This window comes from Balaenoptera physalus (genome assembly GCF_965194825.1).
Source record: "Balaenoptera physalus genome assembly, chromosome: X".
NCBI classification, from domain to species: Eukaryota; Metazoa; Chordata; class Mammalia; order Artiodactyla; family Balaenopteridae; genus Balaenoptera; species Balaenoptera physalus.
Window position 1 is genome coordinate 81,180,999 of NC_138903.1, and position 22,789 is coordinate 81,203,787.

General features: G+C 34.5%; 1 long non-coding RNA gene across 1 annotated transcript in view; it reads left to right on the top strand.

Moving 5' to 3' along the window:
• The window catches only part of LOC309653119, a 63,649-nt gene that overhangs the window by 27,595 nt on the left and 13,265 nt on the right, over positions 1 to 22,789 (top strand). The window contains exon 1 of the long non-coding RNA XR_014258992.1: positions 1 to 1,198. This exon is cut by the window's left edge and continues 27,595 nt beyond it. This is a non-coding gene — a long non-coding RNA (uncharacterized lncRNA). The remainder of the gene's footprint in view (positions 1,199 to 22,789) is intronic.

The following is a 22,789-nucleotide window of genomic DNA, read 5'->3' on the forward strand; positions in this document are numbered from 1 at the left end:
CTAGATAGTCTCAAGATGGTTCAGGTCACCAGAAAGACCAAGTGATTCGAGGGTTGGAATTTTCAGCCCCAGTCCTTGACTTTGGGGTGCAGGGAGGACTGGAGATCGTGCTCTATAAGAACTCTTGAACAATGAGATTCAAGAAGCTTCTAGGTTGATGAACAAATCAAAGTGTTAAAAGGGTAGTGCACTCAAAGAGGGCATGGAAGCTGCACTCCACACAGCCCCAAACCTTCCTAAGCATTCTTCCATTTAGCAGTTCCTGAGTTGTATCCTTTATAATAAACCAGTAAAGTGTGTTCCTGAGTTCTGGGAGCTATTCTAACAAATTGTCAAACCTGAGGATGGGGTCATGGGAACCCCCTACTTATAGTAGGTCAGTCAGAAGTATGGCTGGTCCCTACGACTTATCACTGGCATCAGAAGTGGGGAAGGTCTTATGGGATCTGATTCTAACTCTAGGTAGTGTCAGAATTGAATTGAATTGTTGGACCCCCAGTTAGTGTTGGAGAATCACAGAATTGGTTGTTGGTATGGAAAAAAAAAACATACAAGCTGGAAAAACTTCAAGTACTGCTATAGAGTCAGGAACAACAAGGCCTAAAGAAACTGAGAAAGTGAAAAATATTATCAAGTGTATAATAGACCAAAAAACACAAAAACTGGGAATAAATTTTCTCACAAAGAGAACAGACTATCTATACACAACAGCCTTAAATAGAAATCATCAAATCCTGCAGATGTGACTTCTTTTAATCTTAGTGGTGGCTACCTTAGTGGTTTCAAGCATATCTACAATTCTCAAAGCCTTTAGCTGTCAGACAAAGCCATGAGTGCAGATGAGAAATCTACAAAATAATTTCCAGCAGTGATACATAAGTTAATCTATACAGTAGATCAAATTTTCAGTTTTGGATAAATGAGTATTATAAACTCATGCTTTAAAGAGCTACAGGAAGGGTTTGAAGAACTCTTAAATGCTGAGCAACATGGCCAGGATGTAAGACTGGAAAAGATTTTTAGCTGTGGTGTTTGGCAACAGTTCCAAACTCAGTAAAATGAGTCATACCCATCAAAATCTGATGCTACAACTTTCCATGTGATTTCAGATAATCCCTCCATGCAACCTCACAATGACTCACAAGCTGCAACTCTTCTGAAACCCATTTCCACAAGAAAACTTCAGATCTTTTTCAAGGTAAAGTGCCATATTTATTGTAGCATTTATGTATTTTATATTTTAACCATTTAGCATATGTAAAACTGTGCTACCATATTTATTAAGTTCCTATTATTTGTTTGTTTTTTTTAATGTGTCATTAACAAAGTGTTTGAATGTTGTGCCCCCAACCCTATTTTTTGCCATAAGCCCTGCGATTTATACTGTGCAATTTTGAAAAATGTGGTGATTTTTAGGGTACAGTAAGTCCTGTGATACCAGAACTGACTATACTTTAAAATCTATCCCTAGAGGAAGCCAGATAACCAGAGAGCTGTGTGATGGAGCCAAACCATTTTGATTTCTCAAATAATTGCTTTCTCCAAATGGCTCTTCGGCATTAGGTAATCAGCTACATTATAAGAAACTATCCTCTGAAACTCATCGTTCTACTTACTGTGAGAATATTGGTGGGTATGGTGTTCACTACATTACACAGTATTCTCTTTATGGTGACCCACAAAAGGAATTTCGCTCTGGCCTCAGGCCCAGGAAGAGTTATGCTTCTCTTGAAAAACTACTTTGCTTTTATTTTTATGTATACCGAGACTTTCAAGGGAGTGTCTTAATAGAACTCAGTGAATACTCTTAAATGAATAAATGTGTCTTTTAAACTAACTGTGTTTCCTTCTCCACTTCGGCTGTTAAAATACAGAGAGTCAAATTTGTGAATGTCTTCTAGCAAGTGTACAGGACTTCATAGCACATATTTTGTTACTGCATTGTATCTTTTCTATGCTATTTTCCTTTAGTACAGATGTTATTACTCCACTATTTTTTAATTTTATTTTATCTTGTATCTACATTTAAGCTAATCTAACTCTATCTTAAACAAGCTGAAGTATACTAAAATGGAGTAGTAATAATAATAATAATAAGTACTAGGACTAAGGTATGAATCTATTCTCTGAAAAAAAAGGACAATTTACATAAAGTTTCAAAACATAAAACAATACTAAAACGGATAGACGTATGAAAAAGCATATAGAGTAGAATGTCAAGGGTAAAATCTAGATAGTGTGTATGCAAGTATTGATTATATAATTCATTCAGATTTGCTGAATGTTTGAAATATTTCATAAAATTTTTGGAAAAATATTATAAAATTACTTAGTAATGCATATATGTGTATTAAAAGGATAAATATTGTTTATTGATGCTAAATGTTAATTCAGCATAGGAGTTACTTCCTGTTGGTAGGTACAGAGGAAATATATTCAGTAAGAGGCTTACAGAGAGGGTGCTTCCAGTAGTTTTGTACATTTTTATTTTTTAAGCTGGGTGGTGGACTAGAGGAAAATCTTGATGGAAAAGGGGAACTGAACAGAAACAAAGTCATAATTTGGAATACATGGAAGGGAGTGCAAAGGGCATTCCCCAATAGGGATATTTACCCATGGAAACAATATGAATTTTTTCCAAGACTACATGTCTTAGATATAGTAAGGTACTACTGTATGCATGTGTGGACATCATTTTAACGTGTTAAAGGCAATTCCTCTGGTCTCAGTCTTAGATGAAAGGACCTAGTAAGCCACAGAGGGAGTTAATAAAGGAATCTACCTCTTTTCTATTATCTTTCTCAAATGTTCAACTTATATTACAATGGGGTGATTTGCAGGAAGAAAATCATTGCTTTTGGCCCATCCTCAAAACCAAAAACATCATTAAAATATTCTGAGCTGAGCTCATAATAAAGGTTTCTCACTTGTATATTTCAACTATAACTAATCATTGGCTTAAACTTTACTTGAAAATTTGTGTAATTACTGACAGTCTAAATAAGTAGCACTCTGACTAATGAACAAGTTACAAGTCTATTAAGAAATCTTATTTTCATAGACACTGCAGATGCAGCAGCAGAAATCTGCTAGAGGAGACTAAGGCTAACAATCCTTCTGAGGTATTTCTGAACTGACATTTTATTGGATTACAATTGCACAAATTGTGCCAAGTTCACTAGGATTAAGCCACAAGAGAGAACAGTTTATTTACTTATTTTGTTCCTAAGTGATTCCTGAGCAGGAGAATAAAATCTTAAACCAGAGTAAATATAGGCTTTTCAGATCATGTATGTAACAACTGGAAATCATGAGTATTTTCTCTCCTTACTCTCCCACACACAGTAACTATGCCCAGTAACTTGAAACGGGGATAAATTAAAATATTTTTCATATAAATAATGTAGTCTAATGTGACTAAGAGTGAAAACATAAAAAGGAAAGAGTGATTGGTCTGAAACCTTTAATATTAACCCATATTTCAAAGTCCTTGGCCAGCAATTTAAATACACATGACAAGCATTCTAATCACTATGCTACCAATTTATTTTAAAGTTAAAAATTCCTCACTGTACTTTATAGCATATTTTACTATGTGTACTTAGGAACTAGACAAGACTGACTAAACTGATTTTCTCTCTGACCTTTACTACTGTAGAATCAAAACAATTTAGCCCATTTTTAAGTCATTTGAAAACACTGTAAACATTATTCAAGAGGCTTAGCCCTGGCCTCAACCATGACCTTCGAAGCTGATAGGGAACAACCACAAAAAAAGCCCGTTTTAACCATTTAAAAGAAAGAGAAAAACATGTCTCTCATCCTCTTGAAACAGAAAGGGATACTTCCATACATTTAAATCTTTTACTATTTTGAGGCAAAATTATTTTGTTCTGCTGAGATAACCCAATCTCAGACCAAGTTATTGAATAAAACAAAAGCCTAAGCTTCTGAAATACACTTTGGGTAAGGCAATTGCCATAAATTACTTAAAAATACGTATGGCAACAAAGGGCTAAAGGTTAATTAATAAATCATTAGAAATATTTGACCATATCTAGTCTACAGATGAACAACACTAAATTATGGAACAGTGTTTCATTTTTAACTGGTATTATAATCGTTAAGGTCAATGGAAATTCTAAAGCATCAGTGTCTTAAAATGAATTTCCTATCACTTATAACTAGAAACCAGAAAATCACCCTTCACCATTATCAAAGTACAAGTATTTAAATTGAAGACATTCATATATCAAGCCATTAAACTTTTATCCCCTGAAAACACACAAGCTGTGGTAGGCAGAATAATGGCCTCCCGAATATGCCCACATCCAAACAATGGAACCTGGGAATGTTTCCTTACATGGCAAAAGGGATTTTGCAATGTGATCTTAATAGGAGAACATTATCCTGAATTATCTGAGTGAGCTCAGTGTAATCACAAGGGTCCCTAAGGAGGCAGGACGGTCAGAGATAGATACAGGGATGCTATTACGGAAGCAGAGGTCAGATTGATGTGGGACCACATGCAAGAAATGTAGGTGGCCTTCAGAAACTGGAAAAGTCAAGGAAATTGATTCTCCCCTAGGTTCTCCAGAAGGAATACAGCCCTACCAACACCTTGGTTTCATCTTAGTGAAACTTTTTTTCTGTCTTATTATCTCTAGAACTGTAAGATAATAAATACATTTGTGTTGTTTAAGGCAGTAAATTTGTGGTAATTTGTTACAACAGAATAGAAAATTAATACATGAGCACAGATATTTACCACAAAATGTTTTTTACTTTGGATTTCTGATGTCACAGACAGTATTTATGTGGAAAAAATATAACCTCAGTAGCAATAATCGACGTGCCTCAAAACTGCATAACCAATGATAATGATGATGAAAATAATAATTAATAAAAATATTGGATAGTCATTTAATGGTTTTCTATATGCACACATAAACTCAACTCATTCACACCTAGTTATACATGGGACATATGTGATAAACAAAATCAACATCCCAATTTCTGGATGGTCCAAGCAACAGATCCCATGAATGTATCCTTGTCCCACTACACAACTCCCAATGCCCCACCCCCCCAGTTAAATGTTTTCAATTTGAATCCATTAGTGCCTTTAGAAACCTTAAACAAACAAACAAAAACAACAAAAATATGTATATATATGGGGGAGCACTCTGTTCTATATGAATTGAAATAAAAATAATATTAACATCAAGATTAAGAGAGGGAAGCCCAACACATTTCTGGATTTATCCCATGATGACTATTTCAGTATTTTAGATAAAATACTAAATATCCATTTTCTAAAAATAAAGCAAACAAAGTAACAACTATAACAAAAAGCAGCAACAACATGTGCCCCCTGCCTTTATGGACAACACTGTTCTCTTAAGTATTGAATATAACATTCAGTATCTTGATGTCTCTAAAAATCAAATTGATTACATTTGTAAAATAAAGATAAGATATAGTTATCAACATGAGTTAGCTAATAGAATTGAACTGGGTATCCCCCTAAATTCCCACTGAAAGTGTAATACATCTGATGCATTTGAATGAAATTATATTCAGTACAAGATCTACATTTTAAAATTCAATCCAAAGATTTGAATTGCTGAGATTAATGCAAGAGTGAATAATTTAAATCAGGATTTTACCACAGTGTTTTAGAGTTAATCAATATCTACACAAATGGAACACAGTGATACATCACAAGCATATAATGAAACCTGAGATTTTTTTCAAATAATGATAATGACTTAACATTTGTTGAATTTTTACGCAGTGTCAGGCACTGGAGTAAGCAATGTAATGCATTATTTTATTTAATGAAGATACAATTACTCTCCACACTTTACCAATGAGGAAACTAAGAAACAGTAAGGACAAGAGGCAGTATTCTAGCCTAGGTCTATCTTATGCCCAAGCTTTTGTTCTTAACCACCTTGATGTAATACATCCTGCACTATTTCTGGTAGGTTTGGGTGACCCATTTAAAATTTTATCTATTTTCACAGTTATCAGTAACATACAGTAGTAAGTTTCTTGACCATAGAGTTGTATTCCAGAAATATAATACATCTAGAAATAACTCTTAATAGGTTGAATTTATATTGTAAATAAGAAAATACTGAGAATTTCTGATTTTTGATAGCTGTAGTAATAAATATATACATAATGTTGAGAATAAGAGTCAAAAAATTAAATTTCTTCAGTGATAATTTTTACTCTGTAAGGACTGTACAGAATAGAGACCAAATAATCAACTTAACCATACTATAATTAAACATAGAAATCCAGTTTTACATAATCAAGATCAAATCCAATTAATTTAATTAAGATTCTGAACACTAGTTTTTTATTTTTTATATTCATTAGCATCCTGTTTGAGTCTTGGTGTTACAGAACAAAAACTTTCTGGTGAGATATAGTAGATGTAAAAATATTTACATAAATTTTCATATAGAGTGTGAATTGATTAAGGCTTTCTTTCACTGATAAAATACTTTAGTGTTATATTTAATACCATTATCATTACTACAAATATCTAACATTCATTGAGTGCTTACTAAGTGATTGGAATAGGCATTTTATATGCATTATGTCATTTAATGCTGACAATAACCGTGACACAAATACAACCATTATCTCCATTTGAAGAGAAGGAAACTAAGGACAAGTTATTTGTCTGATAAGAGCTGGAATCAGAGCATGAAACCTGGCCTTTCTCTTATGCTCTTAAGCATTCTGCTCTATTGTCTCAATTCAGTTTAGCTAGTACTTACAATGGATGAACATTTGTGATCTCAGTTCTGGTGGCTCCAGGATACACAAAAAAAGAATTGCATACTGCCCCTGTTCTTGAGGTTATGAGTTGGTATATTCCTCATAATTTCCCTGGGAAAGGCCTATGAGCCTATATTATGTATTTGTTGGTTTCTCTTTTTTTACACCATGGTAAATTCAGTCTTTGCTCTCCTTTACTTGCTGAAAGATATTTTACTTTTTAAAAAATTATGCTTCTAGGATGCTATTTGGCAGTTGCCAACATAACAAAATTTAGGTTACTTTTTTTTTTAACATCTTTATTGGAGTATAATTACTTTACAGTGGTGTGTTAGTTTCTGCTTTATAACAAAGTGAATCAGCTATACATATGCAACATATATCCCCATATCTCCTCTCTCCTGTGCCTCCCTCCCACCCTCCAAATCCCACACCTCTAGGTGGACACAAAGCACCGAGCTGCTCTCCCAATGCTATGTGGCTCCTTCCCACTAGTGATCTTTTTACATTTGGTAGTGTATATATGTCCATACCACTCTCTCACTCTGTCCCAGCTTACCCTTCCCCCTACCTGTGTCCTCAAGTCCATTCTCTATGTCTGCGTCTTTATTCCTGTCCTGCCCTTAGGTTCTTCAGAATCTTTTTTTTTTTTTTAGATTCCATATATATGTGTTAGCATATGGTATTTGTTTTTCTCTTTCTGACTTACTTCACTCTGTCTGACAGTCTCTAGGTCCATCCACCTCACTACAAATACCTCCATTTCATTTCTTTGTATGGCTGAGTAATATTCCAATGTATATTTGTGCCACATCTTCTTTATCCATTCGTCTGTCGATGGACACTTAGGTTGCTTCCATGTCCTGGCTATTGTAAATAGAGCTGCAATGAACATTGTGGTACATGACTCTTTTTGAATTATGGTTTTCTCAGGGTATATGCCCAGTAGTGGAATTGCTGGGTCGTATGGTAGTTCTATTTTTAGTTTTTTAAATAACCTCCATACTGTTCTCCATAGTGGCTGTATCAATTTATATTCCCAACAACAGTGAAAGAGGGTTCCCTTTTCTCCACACCCTCTCCAGCATTTAGTGTTTGTAGATTGTTTGATGATGGCCATTCTGACAGGTGTGAGGTGATACCTCATTGTACATTTGATTTACATTTCTCTAATGATTAGTGACACAGAGCATCCTTTCATGTGTTTGTTGGCAATCTGTATATCTTCTTTGGAGAAGTATCTATTTAGGTCTTCTGGCAATTTTTGGATTCGGTTGTTTGTTTTTTTGATATTGAGCTGCATGATCTGCTTGTAAATTTTGGAGATTAATCCTTTGTCAGTTGCTTCGTTTGCAAGTATTTTCTCCCATTCTGAGGGTTGTCTTTCATCTTGCTTATGGTTTCCTTTGCTGTGCAAAAGCTTTTAAGTTTCACTAGATCCCATTTATTTATTTTTGGTTTTATGTCCATTTCTATAGATGGGTCAAAAAGAATCTTTCTGTGATTTACATCATAGAGTGTTCTGCCTATGTTTTCCTCTAAGAGTTTTATAGTGTCTGGCCTTACATTAGGTTTTTAATCCATTTTGAGTTTATTTTTGTGTATGGTGTTAGGGATTGTTCTAATTTCATTCTTTTATATGTAGCTGTAGAGTTTTCCCAGCACCAATTATTGAAGAGGCTGTCTTCCCTCCATTGTATATTCCTGCCTCCTTTGTCAAACATAAGGTGACCATATGTGCGTGGGTTTATCTCTGGGCTTTTCATCCTGCTCCATTGATCTATATTTCTGTTTTTGTGCCAGTACCATACTGTCTTGATTACTATAGCTTTGTAATATATGCTGAAGACTTGGAGCCTGATTCTTCCAGCTCCGTTTTCCTTTCTCATGATTGCTTTGGCTGTTCGGGGTCTTTGGTGTTTCCATACAAATTGTAAAATGTTTTGTTCAAGTTCTGTGATAAATGCCATTGGTAGTTTGATAGGGTTTGCACTGAAACTGTAGATTGCTTTGGGTAGTAGAGTCATTTTCACAATGTTGTTTCTTCCAATCCAGAAACATGGTATATCTCTCCATCTGTTTGTATCAAATTTAATTTCTTTCATCGGTGTCTTATAATTTTCTGCATACAGGACTTTTGTCTCCTTAGGTAGGTTTATTCCTAGGTATTTTATTCTTTTTGTTGCAAGGGAAAATAGGAGTGTTTCTTTAATTTCTCTTTCAGAATTTTCATCATTAGTGTATAGGAATGCAAGAGATTTCTATACATTAATTTTGTATCCTGCTACTTTACCACATTCATTGATTAGCTCCAGTAGTTTTCTGGTAGCATCTTTAGGATTCTCTTTGTATAGTATCATGTCATCTGCAAACAGTGACAGTTTTATTTCTTCATTTCGATTTGGATTCCTTGTATTTCTTTTTCTTCTCTGATTGCTGTGGCTAAAACTTCCAAAACTATGTTGAATAATAGAGGTGAGAGTGGGCAACCTTGGCTTGTTCCTGATCTTAGTGGAAATGGGTTCAGGTTCACCATTTAGAATGATGTTTGCTGTGGGTTTGTCATATATGGCCTTTATTATGTTGAGGTAAGTTCCCTCTATGCCTACTTTCTGGGTTTTTTTTCATAATAATTGGGTGTTGAATTTTGTCAAAACCTTTTTCTGCATCTATTGAGATGATCATATGGTTTTACTCCTTCAATTTTTTAATATGGTTTATCACAGTGATTGATTTGCATATATTAAAGAATCCTTGTATTCCTGGGATAAAACCCACATGATCATGGTGTATTGTGCTTTTAATGTGCTGTTGGATTGTGTTTGCTAGTATTTTGTTGAGGATTTTTGCATCTATGTTCATCATTGATATTGGCCTGTAGTTTTCTTGCTTTGTGACATCTTTGTCTGGTTTTGGTATCAGGGTGATGGTGGCCTCATAGAATGAGTTTGGGAGTGTTCCTCCCTCTGCTATATGTTGGAAGAGTTTGAGAAGGATAGGTGTTAGCTCTCCTCTAACTGTTTGATTGAATTCGCCTGTGAAGCCATCTGGTCCTGGAGTTTTGTTTGTTGGAAGGTTTTTAATCACAGTCTCAATTTCAGTGCTTGTGATTGGTCTGTTTATATTTTCTATTTCTTCCTGGTTCAATCTCGGAAGCTGTGTTTGTCTAAGAATGTGTCCATTTCTTCCAGGTCGTCCATTTTATTGTCATAGAGTTGCTTGTAGTAATCTCTCATGATCCTTTGTATTTCTGCAGTGTCAGTTGTTACTTCTCCTTTTTCATTTCTAATTCTGTTGATTTGAGTCTTCTCCCTTTTTTTTCTTGATGAGTCTGGCTAATGGTTTAGCAATTTTCTTTATCTTCTCAAAGAATCAGGTTTTAGTTTTACTGATCTTTGCTATTGTTTCCTTCATTTCTTTTTCATCTACTTCTGATCTGATCTTTATGATTTCTTTCCTTCTGCTAACTATAGCTTTTTTTGTTCTTCTTTCTCTAATTGCTTTAGGTGCAAGGTGAGATTGTTTATTTGAGATGTTTCTTGTTTCTTGAGGTGGGGTTATATTGCTATAAACTTCCCTCTTAGAACTGCTTTTGCTGGATTCCATAGGTTTTGGGTCATCGTGTTTTCATTGTCATTTGTTTCTAGGTATTTTTTGATTTCCTCTTTGATTTCTTCAGTGATCTCTGGTTATTTAGTAGTGTATTGTTTAGTCTCCATGTGTTTGTATTTTTTACAGATTTTTTCCTGTAATTGATATCTAGTCTCATAGCGTTGTGGTCAGAAAAGTTACTTCATACGATTTCAATTTTCTTAAATTTACCAAGGCTTGACTTGTGACCCAAGCTAAGATCTATCCTGGAGAATGTTCCATGAGCACTTGAGAAGAAAGTGTATTCTGTTGTTTTTTGATGGAATGTCCTATAAATATCAATTAATTCCATCTTGTTTAATGTATCATATGAAGCTTGTGTTTCCTTTTTTATTTTCATTTTGCATGATCTTCCATTGGTGAAAGTGGAGTGTTAAAGTCCTCTACTATGATTGTGTTACTGTTGATTTTCCCTTTTATGGCTGTTTGCATTTGCCTTATGTACTGAGGTGCTCCTATGTTTGGTGCATTAATATTAACATTTGTTATATCTTCTTCTTGGATCAATCCCTTGATGATTATGTAGTGTCCTTCTTTGTCTCTTGCAATAGTCTTTATTTTAAAGTTTATTTTGTCTGATATGAGAACTGCTACTCCAGCTTTCTTTTGATTTCCATTTGCATGGAATATCTTTTTCCATACCCTCACTTTCAGTCTGTATGTGTCCCTAGGTCTGAAGTGGTTCTCTTGTAGACAGCGTATGTATGGGTCTTGTTTTTGTATCCATTCAGCCAGTCTATGTCTTTTGGTTGGAGCATTTAATCCATTTACATTTAAGGTAATTATTGATATGTATGTTCCTCTTACCATTTTCTTAATTCTTTGGGGTTTGTTATTGTAGGTCTTTTCCTTTTCTTGTGTTTCCGGCCTAGAGAAGTTCCTTTAGCATTTGTTGTAAAGCTGGTTTGGTGGTGCTGAATTCTCTTACCTTTTGCTTGTATGTAAAGGTTTTAATATCTCCGTTACATCTGAATGAGATCCTTGCTGGGTAGAGCAATCCTGGTTGTAGGTTTTTCCTTTCATCAGTTTAAATATGTCCTGCCATCCCCTTCTGGCTTTCAGAGTTTCTGCTGAAAGATCAGCTGTTAACCTTAAGGGGATTCCTTTGTATGTTAGTTGTTGCTCTTTTCTTGCTGCTTTTAATATTTTTTCTTTGTATTTAATTTTTGATAGTTTAATTAATATGTGTCTTGGCATGTTTCTCCTTGGATTTATCCCGTGTGGGACTCTCTGTGTTTCCTGGACTTGATTGACTATTTCCTTACCCACATTAGGGAAGTTTTCAACTCTAATCTCTTCAAGTATTTTCTCAGTCCTTTTTTTTTTCCTCTTCTTCTTCTGGGACCCTTATATTCGAATGTTGGTGCATTTAATGTTGTCCCAGAGTTTTCTGAGACTGTCCTCAATTCTTTTCATTCTTTTTTCTTTATTCTGCTCTGTGATAGTTATTTCCACTCTTTTATCTTCCAGGTCAGTTATCCGTTCTTCTGCCTCAGTTATTCTGCTATTGAATTCTTCTAGAGAATTTTTTCATTTCATTTATTGTGTTGCTCATCATTGTTTGTTTGCTCCTTAGTTCTTCTAGGTCTTTGTTAAACGTTTCTTGTATTTTCTCCATTCTATTTCCAAGATTTTGGATCATCTTTACTATCATTACTCTGAATTCTTTTCTAGGTAGACTGCCTAGTTCCTCTTCATTTGTTTGGTCTGGTGGGTTTTTACCTTGCTCCTTCATCTGCTGTGTATTTCTCTGTCTCCTCATTTTGCTTAACTAACTGTGTTTGGTGTCTCCTTTTCATAGAGTGCAGGTTCGTAGTTCCCACTGTTTTTGGTGTCTGCCCCCAGTGGATGAGGTTGGTTCAGTGGGTTTTGTAGGCTTCCTGGTGGAGGGGACTGGATCTTGTCTTTTTGGTAGGCAGGACTGCATCCTGTGGTGTGTTTTGGGTTGTCTGTGATCTTGTTTTGACTTTAGGCAGACTGTCTGCTAATGGGTGGGTTTGTGTTCCTGTCTTGCTAGTTGTTTGGCATAGCGTCTCCAGCACTGTAGCTTGCTGGTCGTTGACTGGAGCTGGGTCTTAGCATTGAGATTGAGATCTCTGGGAGAGCTTTCGCCATTTGATATTACATGGGCCTGGGAGGTCTATGGTGGACCAATGTCCTGTACTCGGCTCTCCCACCTCAGAGGCTCAGGCCTGACACCGGCCAGAGCACCAAGACCCTGTCAACCACATGGCTCAGTAGAAAAGGGAGAAAAAAAGAAAGAAAGAAAAAATAATAAAATAAAATAAAATAAATTTATTAAAATAGATAAAAGTTATTAAAAATAAAAAAATTAAAAAGTAATTTAAAAAAAGAAAGAGAGAAAGAAAGAAGAGAGCAACCAAACCAAATAACAAATCCACCAATGATAACAACTGGTAAATACTAAACTAAATAAAAACAAAAAAACAAAAAAAACTGATAGTTCAAACTGTAGGCCAAATGGCAAGAACAAAGGTATACACAAAATCACACAAAGAAGCATACACATACACACTCGCCAAAAGGGAAAAAGGAAAATATATATATATATATATATATATGTTAAAAAATGGAAGAGAACAACCAAATCAATAAACAAGTATTCCAATGATAATAAGCTCTAAATATTAAACTAAGATAAACATAAAACCAGAACAAATTAGATGCAGAAAGCAAACTCCAATTCTACAGTTGCTCCCAAAGTCCACTGCCTCAATTTTGGGATGATTCCTTGTCTATTCAGGTATTCCACAGATTCAGGGTACATCAAGTTGCTTGTGGAGATTTAATCTGCTGCTCCTGAGGCTGCTTTTGGGAAGTCTGAGGCCTTCTTCCAGCCTTCAGTAGGTGTTCTGTAGGAGTTGTTCCACATGTAGATATATTTTTAATGTATTTGTGGGGAGGAAGGTGATCTCCACGTCTTACTCCTCCGCCGTCTTGAAGGAACCCCAGCAGGTGCATGTGGAGTGCGCTTCTCCTGCAGCCTGGCACAGTGGCTGGGCCAGGTGAGTGGGCTCTGTAAGCCCTGCCCCTTAGTTACTTTTTAGTGCACACATTGCATTGAAAACCTCATGTTTCCATAATTTAATATCTCTCCTTCCATTAATCCCCCTCTCCAGGAAGAGAAATTTTCTCACTTAACCTTCATTTCTGAGATCACTGCCGTCTTGTTTATGCTCTTGCCATTCTAATTAAACTGCTCTACGATTGTCAGTAGCAGCCTAATTGCTAAATATAGTGGACAATTTCATTTTCATTTCTCATTTCACTTAACCTCATCACAGCATGTAATGCTCTGACCACATTCTAATTCTTTAATTATCTCCTATTTTAACTTTGGAGGCAGCATTCTCTCTGTATTATCTTCTTAAATCTCTAAATACATCTTTTAAAGTTGCTTTATCATCGTCTCCCAAAATGAGGTCCATGAATACCTAGGATTCATGGATAGAGTTTCTGGGGCCCATGAGGTCTCTTCCCTACTAAATCATAAAATATATTAGGATATCTGTTATGTATTCTTATTCTTTTAATTCCAGTATCTAATACAAGGTCTGCAACAAAGTTTGGTTCTCAAAACATATTTATCAATGTATGAATGTCAGATAAAGCGATATTATACATTGATAAAAATGAAAGCTCCATTATATGTATGTAAATCCTCCAAAACCTTGTAGGTGGGTTTGGAGAATAGAATAAAATCTCAAAGATCCAAATTAAAAAATCAGTGAGCAGTTTTCATGGTAGAATATATAGATTGGACTATTTCCTTTAGAAAATATCAAAAACTCTTTATTTTTAGAACTGTGGTAAACACCAAAAATACAAATATTCAAACATATACCCAAGCAGTTTACAATGTAGCTATTGAGGATAGATTAACTGGTGAAACAATAAGAAAAAATATGATAATATAAACTGTATGCTAAACTATGTGGTGTAGTCTGAAAATATTGTAATATCAATACTTCAGATAAAAGGTAGATATTTAAAAATTGAAGCAGTTAAGGAAGACTCCCTGAACTTGCAATGGAAGGCAATGCATAAAAAGTCAGAGTTAGAGAATTACTAGGGATAGGAATAACATGAGCAAAGTTGCAGAGACAAGAATGAGCAGAGATATTCATGGAAACAATAGGAATTGGTGTAGCTAGAATGAAGCTTGTATATTGTGAATGGGAGAAGGGTTCATCATACCAGCTGATCTCCTGGCTCACCCAGTTTGACCCTTGTCTTCACTGTATTTTATGGCCCATTATGTCAGTCATCTCTTTATATAGACACGAATGTAATTACCTGAGTGTAATTATTCATATCAAAAGTTGTCACAGTATTTTGCAACTTTCCATTTTTTTTTTTTTTACTTAATTGCTATCATAAGAAATGAAATAAGTAACCAAAACAATTCTTCTGTCTTCCAGTGTTAAAAAAGAGGCGATATGCTGTTTAAGTATTGGAATTATACCTGGCATATTTAATAAATTTTCTGTTATTCACAGAAATTCTAAAGCTTGTTTTCTGACTTCCAGTGAATACACTGCCAATTATCTTAATGATATGTATTAAATGATTAAAGGCATAGTTACTGTTTTCTATAAAGCAGAGTTCATAACCTCTTACCCTGGGAAGAAAATCTGTACTTGACTTTGGTGTTAACAAGACAAGCAGCAAATATGTTTTGCTCTTTAATGATGTTTTATGCTTGGATTGTAAAGCAAATATTAATTTGGAACATTGTAAAATTTTCACTTAGTGATGGGAGGAATTTTATACTTAATTTCAAATGCAGAGACCAAAGCACAAGGACATTAGAATCACAGAGGTCTGAGACCAGATTAAATGAAGCCAAAGAATATTGTTCAGAAAATATTTTTAATAATTATTGCTTATCTGACTGAGAAATTTGGAATCAAAGGCACAATGTTGCATTCACTTATCATTTTGCATAGGGAATAATTTTGGAAGTAGAGAGGTCTGGGAGGCTCAGAGTAAAATTTCTAAAGCAACAAAAGATGTACACTTATCATTCTGTCCACTTCTTTATAATTCACAATTATTCACAATTTAGGAAAATATAAAGAAGATGAAATGACAGGAGGAAGAGGGAAAATGCACTATCAAAGTAGAACAAGGAAACTAAGCCTAAGGCAATCTAATTTCAGTGTACCATATCTGAAATAAATTTGGCACATTAAAAGAGGAAACCAGTATTTAAACTTTAATGTATCCATATGGCTAAGAAAGCTTCAATAACGTTGTGTTGGGTAACCCAATTTTTAAAAGAAAAAATCAAAAGGGAGTCAGAAATTTTACAATATTTATAAATTCAGTGGCTGTTACTTCTGAAAAGACACAGGGAGTTTAGTTATTTGGGTATTTGTTTGATGCCATTTAAAGGGTAGCCATTATTCAACAATACCTTGATTCAATTATAGTTAATATTTTTGATTTCCCAAAGCTCTGAATAGCAGTTTTACTTGAAACTGATTCCATAGTTATTTACTAAAAAGGGAAACTCTGGAGCAGACATAATTAAGGTGCCTCAAAATGGAATTTACATCAGCTATTGGCTGATACACTTAAAACTTTAGAGTAATATTATAATTTTTTATTATTCAAGTTTATAAATGAGACAGAAAGAAATTTTTCTATTCTTTCAGATAACAGGAACTCACAGGGGCTACTTTACTGAACAAATTAGTGAATTATTTATCCAAATGATAATTAGGACTGAGCATTTTGTAACTCTAAGGAGATATGCTTATTACTTCAAGCAGAAGCAATGATTAATTTGCTGATGGCACAGATAATTTTATATTTTAATTTTTCTCAATTTTAATATATAAATTTATACTATTTTGTTTAATTTTAATAAAATAAAATATTAAACACATGATCAGTTTGAGGTGACCCTGGAGCAGTGAATTACTATAATTTCACTTTATTTTTCCTTTCATTTTACTCCCTGTTGGAACTTTCAATAGAGTGGCATGGACATATATACACTACCAAACGTAAAATAGATAGCTAGTGGGAAGCAACCACATAGCACAGGGAGATCAGCTCGGTGCTTTGTGACCACCTAGAGGGGTGGGATAGGGAGGGTGGGAGGAAGGGAAATGCAAGAGGGAAGAGATATGGGAACACATGTATATGTATAACTGATTCACTTTGTTATAAAGCAGAAACACACCATTGTAAAGCAATTATACTCCAATAAAGATGTTAAAAAAAACCTTTACAAATAAATCAGTCTTATGCTTCATTAGCATTCTTGTAAAGTCTTGGTAGTAAATCAGGATGGTTGAAACTACGAGCTACACAGGGGGTTTCTGTTACATATGGATATGACTTATTCACAAAAAAGTGGCACCAAGAGAATGACAAACGGAGGGGTATTGAGGAAAAGAGGACTATAGTTGGAACCTCTTGCTGACTTCATGGGAATTCTCTATACCTGATACACTCTTGTTTTAAGGGTGTCAGATGAATAGTCAAATCAGTGGAAATTAAATAGGGGCATGGTGTGGGGTTTCCCAAGTACAGTAAGGCCAAAGAACACAGAAAAAGTTGTGGTAGAGTATATGAGAATTAAGGTAAGGGAAACAAGGTAAATAGTCTTCATGTGACAACCCTCTTTCAACAATGTGTGTAAACAAGTGCATGCACACCCACACATGTGTTCCCCTTCTTATCTATACTCATTCTTATATTCAATGTTATGACTGTATTAGAATCAACTTCAGTTATATGTTATCAACTGTTTATTTTATTATTAATCATTTCAAAATAAATTCACTTATCATAATCTAACATCTTGGAAATATATAGCAATATTATTTCCAATAATTATGAAAAACAATTTAAAAACTGGCTATTGCAATGGATGAAGTTGCAGAAAATAATACAACAGCTTGTTAAACTTCTTGGACATATGACATATTGTACATACATCAGCCAATGATCTAGGTAACTTCAGTAAACTCTGGTCATTCAGATGAAATAATATTTAAGATTACATAAAAGTTTTAATTTCAATCCTATTTCTTATCATATTACGCTTACCAAGTCTCAGTTTCCTCATCTTTAAAGTAGAGCTACTAAAATTTCTATATTCCATAGGATAGTTATGAATATCTAATAAAACAGAATAATATGTGTTGGTGTGTTCTTCAAAAAATAATATCTTACATGAATGCTAGTACTTCTGTTAACCCAGTAGCTCTAATTAACCAGGGTTTCTGATTAATGCAGTGGCATATAAATCAGATGACCCTCAAAATGTTCAAGGACTGAGTTTAAGTGATCACATTTATGCTTTACTAGAACACAGTCATCTCAGGAAACAGCATTATAACAATCCAAAGCTATCACTTAATATGCAAAAAAGAAAAAAAATCTCTAGCAATCTAAATGTATCCACTGTATAGAAAAACATGACATGTATGATCTAGGCCTAGTGTTAAGGGCATAATAGAGAAGTAAGTACATGCGAAGAAGTAAAAAAATTTTGATTTTTATTTTTGACTCTGTAATTACATTTGTGAGATTGAGTCTAAGTCAACCCAGCCACAGGCCCTTTTCTTCTATCTCTTCTTTAACTCTCCTAGATCTTTCTCCTTCTGTATCTTCAAGCCTGGAGAAGAGTTAGGGCTGTAATTTATGGAAAGAACAAGAATAAAGTAAAACCATTTCAGCTTCACTTTCCATATCAATTGATTTCAGCATGTATTGCATTCCCATCAAATGCAAAAACATGAACTTCCTTTTGTAATCTATTTCCCTGGTTTAGAGGTAATCATGATCACTCAATTTTTTGAAAATTCTTTACTTAGCCTACAGAAATGCATTATTTTTTCAAATTATTTGTGCTGTATATAAAACAAAAATTACTAATGAAAATTGATCTTGATTGGCACACCCCACAGTTAGATGTTTTAAAACAAAATGGAAATTGAGACACAAGATAGAAAACCTGAAATTAAGATCTAAGCAATGTCAGGAAATACATTGTTAATGAAGTAAAGTTCCCTAATGGTGTTTTTTCATCAAGAATAATTTTCCTGTTTTGCATGAAACATAGGTTGTGTTTGCTAAAATCATGTCATGATAAATAAGTGAGAGTGGTAATAATTCTGAATATCTGCAAAAAGGAAAATAAAACTTCAAAATCTAAGGAGTATTCTAAATATTAAATCAATGGCCCAAGTGTGCATTTTAAAATAAATACAGGGAATAATATATTGCATTTTTATTTTATGTAGTTATCATATATACATAAATTAAGGTGTTTATGTATTTCATACACATTTAATGAAAATCATGGTTAAACATGTTTATAGCTGTAAATAATACATTGAGTTGTTTTATGTATTTTATGCAATAAAAAAATTTTAACTAAAAATTACAAATTACTGAATACTTTAAAAACCGAGTGGATGGACTTCCCTGGTGGCACAGTGGTTAAGAATCCACCGGCCAACGCAGGGAACACGGGGTCGAGCCCTGGTCTGGGAAGATCCCACATGCCGCGGAGCAATTAAGCCCATGCACCACAACTACTGAGCCTGCGCTCTAGAGCCCGCGAGCCACAACTACTGAGCTTGCATGCCACAACTACTGAAGCCCACGCACCTAGAGCCCGTGTCCCTCAACAAAGAGAAACCACAGCAATAAGGAGCCCGTGCGCTGCAACTAAAAAGTAGCCCCCGCTTGTCGCAGCTGGAGAAAGCCTGCATGCAGCAGTGAAGACCCACCGTAGCCAAAAATAAATAAGTAAATAAATTAAATAAATGTAAAAATAAGTAAATAAATAAATAACGAGTGGATGACAGAGGACTTAAAATTTTGTTATTGCCTATCAATGTGTATATTCGACTTGAAATTATTAAAGTAAATCTATTTCTATCAGTTGCAAAAAAAACCCTTTTCTTCTCTGATGATAAATACAATGCAAAATAGATTTTTAAAGAAAATATTTTACGATTATGAATATATTCTTTGTGACTAAAATAAATTCTAAACACATGGGAGAGAAGAACTGGCTGTAATAGAACCAAGAAAACTGAAGAGAAACCATACTAGAGAATACTTATTCACCAAAAAGATGACGTTTTAAGAGCCAAAATCAGCCTCAGTATAATAAATGACAAATGCCACCAGCCCAAGAATCAGGCATAACTATTGTAAAGGATAGTGGCAAAACTGATCATACATAGGAAATTGAAGCTTACGATCTATTACAATCTTTTGACACAGTCAGTTATGAGGTTTGAAATATCTGCTCCTCAGTATAAAGGTAAGTTGGATAGCCTCTCATCTAGCTTACAGTCTAAAATATAAATGGTCTTCTTATACACAAGTAAAATATATAAGATTATTTAAAATAAGAAACGTGCTATTCAACTAAAGAGAATGACCACCTCTTTGAAAAAGTAACCTCTTGTCTCAATACCCATAGACATCTATAAATAATATCTTTATGTAGTCTTATATTATTTAAGAATTTTCTAAAGTAAGGAAAGTATAGGAGGAATCTAGTGTCTCTAGTTGTTAGAATGAATAAAGAAATCTGTCAAGTCCATAAGAGATATGGAAATTCAGTCTTCAACACTGAAAATTTATTTCATATATGTTTTAAGTAGCCTTTCAAAAGCAAGCTGCAAGTCAAAAAATGGCATCCTGAAATAACCACTTATACTACTGGCAGACACACAGATGCACATGCACACATACAATGTAAAGTGAGAGACTTTTTTAAAAGACACTCAAGTGTGATAATTTTCTAAAATCAAACAGTAATGATAATAGATAATACTTATAGAGCATTTAATATATGTCAAGTATATTTAATCATTTCACATGTACTAATTCACTTAATCCTCACAACAAAACTATGAAATTGGTACTATTATCATGTCCTTTATTAACTGAGAAAAAGCATGCAAAAAAAGTGGGACAGGATTCAAACTGGCAATCTGTTTCTTCATGCTATTTTCTTAAAAGCTATAATACTTTAAGTAAAAAAAAAATTTGGGCAAAAATTCAATAACTGAAACATTTTTTCAATGTTTATAATAAATATCTATAGGAATCACCCTGGGTAAATTATTATAACTATACTCTAAGCATAACTAAAATAATGACTTAATAGATTCAGGTAAATCATTAATCAAGATAATTATTCTCTAAACTTCCAAATCAAGTTAAAATCTAAACTGACCTCATTTTCTGAAAATAGCAAAAGCATAAAGATTCTCTTTTTCTTAATAAAAAGGCGTTTAAATTAAAGGCAACAATGTGGTTCATATGTCACTGAAGACATTTGAAGCTATTTCTTTTTTTTGAGAATTCAGAAGCATATTTCAATGTTGGCAGAAATACAAAAACCCATAGTTTGATGCTAAATTTATTTCAAACAACAAATATGCCCCAGTCACACAAGCAAATAATTTATAAGATGACGCTATTTTAAAAGACACTAATTGTTTATTTTCCCCCTAAGTAGGGTCGGCCAAAATGCAATAGATTGAGGACACTGAATAGTCATCTTAATATAGATCCAATCCAAGGCCAAAAAGGGTAAAAGAGTGTGAAATGTATTCTACTCTATACATAAGAAGTCCCCAAATCTGTAATACTGGTTGAGATTTAGTAATAATTGATCAGTTAAATGTTCAACCAGAAGTTAATGCTGAACTAGTAATATTAATTACACTAGAATATATTCATCAAGCTCTTTTTTTTTTAGTTTATTTATCTTTGGCTGCATTGGGTCTTCGTTGCTGCACGCAGGCTTTCTCTAGTTGTGGTGAGCGGGGACTACTCTTCGATGCAGTGCACGGGCTTCTCATTGCGGTGGCTTCTCTTGTTGTGGAGCACGGGCTCAAGGCATGCGGGCTTTAGTAGTTGTGGCACATGGGCTCAGTAGTTGTGGCGCATGGGCTCTAGAGTGCAGGCTCAGTAGTTGTGGTGCACGGGCTTAGCTGCACCGTGGCATGTGGGATCTTCCCGGACCAGGGCTCAAACCCGTGTCCCCTGCATTGGCAGGCGGATTCTTAACCACTGCGCCACCAGGGAAGCCCCTCATCAAGCTCTTTTTATGTGGCAAGTTCTCTACTAAGTGCTTTACATTTATTAACTCATTTAATTCTTATAAAAATCCTATGAAGTAATTACCATTATCATCCTCACATTAGAGATGAGAACAATCCTAAAGACAGTCTGCTTATTGGTATAATGCATAATGCATTGAAAGAATGCCCACTGTTTGTCTGCTTAGTCTGCTTAGTCTGCTAAGAATTATGACACTTCTCCAAGTCATTCACGTTCCCGAATGAAACAATCTAAATCAAAATTATCCAAACTCTCAGACCCTCTGAATCGGCTTTGTGTCCTTACTCAGACCACCAAATCATCCACTCCACCCTGTACATGAGCTCATAATAATTCTACACCCAAAGAAAATTCGGCAATCACCTGCTTCAGTGCTGACCTCAGTAGTACTTAAGATGCTCTTGAACAACCACAGTTTGTATTGTGCTCATCATATTTATCCCAATTTTCATGTTAATTCCCACTGCTATCACTCTGGGCCAGGTCTTTCATGGAATGGCCTCAAAAATTATCTTCCTGAATCTAATCTCTTCCATTTTACAATCTGTTCATTCAACAAATATTCATTGAGTACTTACTATATGCTAGGCATTGTAAATACAGTGGTGAACAAAAGAGACATTGATTCTTGCTCTCATAGTGCTTCTAGCCTGAGCATAATGAAAACCTAAAATGGCTCCCCCTGTTTTTGAGTCAATTTCAAACTCCACCATTTTGTATTTAAGGTACTTTAAGATATGGCTCCAAACTATTTTTACATATATCTCTTTCAATACTATCCAAAATAAACTGTCTAATATAGGCAGAGACATCTCCACATTCTCCTTCAAATATGAAATTTTCATTCTCAAATATACACCATTTCTTAAGGCATTTCCTCCATGTGAATTTCCTTCATTGTCTTCTCCTTGATTACAAAGCACTACTCATCACTCTTTCAATAATAGATCAAATCTCTGCCCTGCCATAAAAATTTCCCTAATTCCTCCGGCTAATGTCTTTCTTCTCTGAACTGCTTGGAACTTAAAATTAACACCAGTGTTTCCAATTATCAGCTGTAAGGGGCATGAAGGAACATCGAGAGTATATCATAGCATACTTGAGACCAATTTATGACTACAGCCCTTCTATCTAAGTTAAAAGAGAAATTCTCAAAAGATTGCATCCCATAGAAATATATGCAAGGTATTGGTGATGTTCTAGT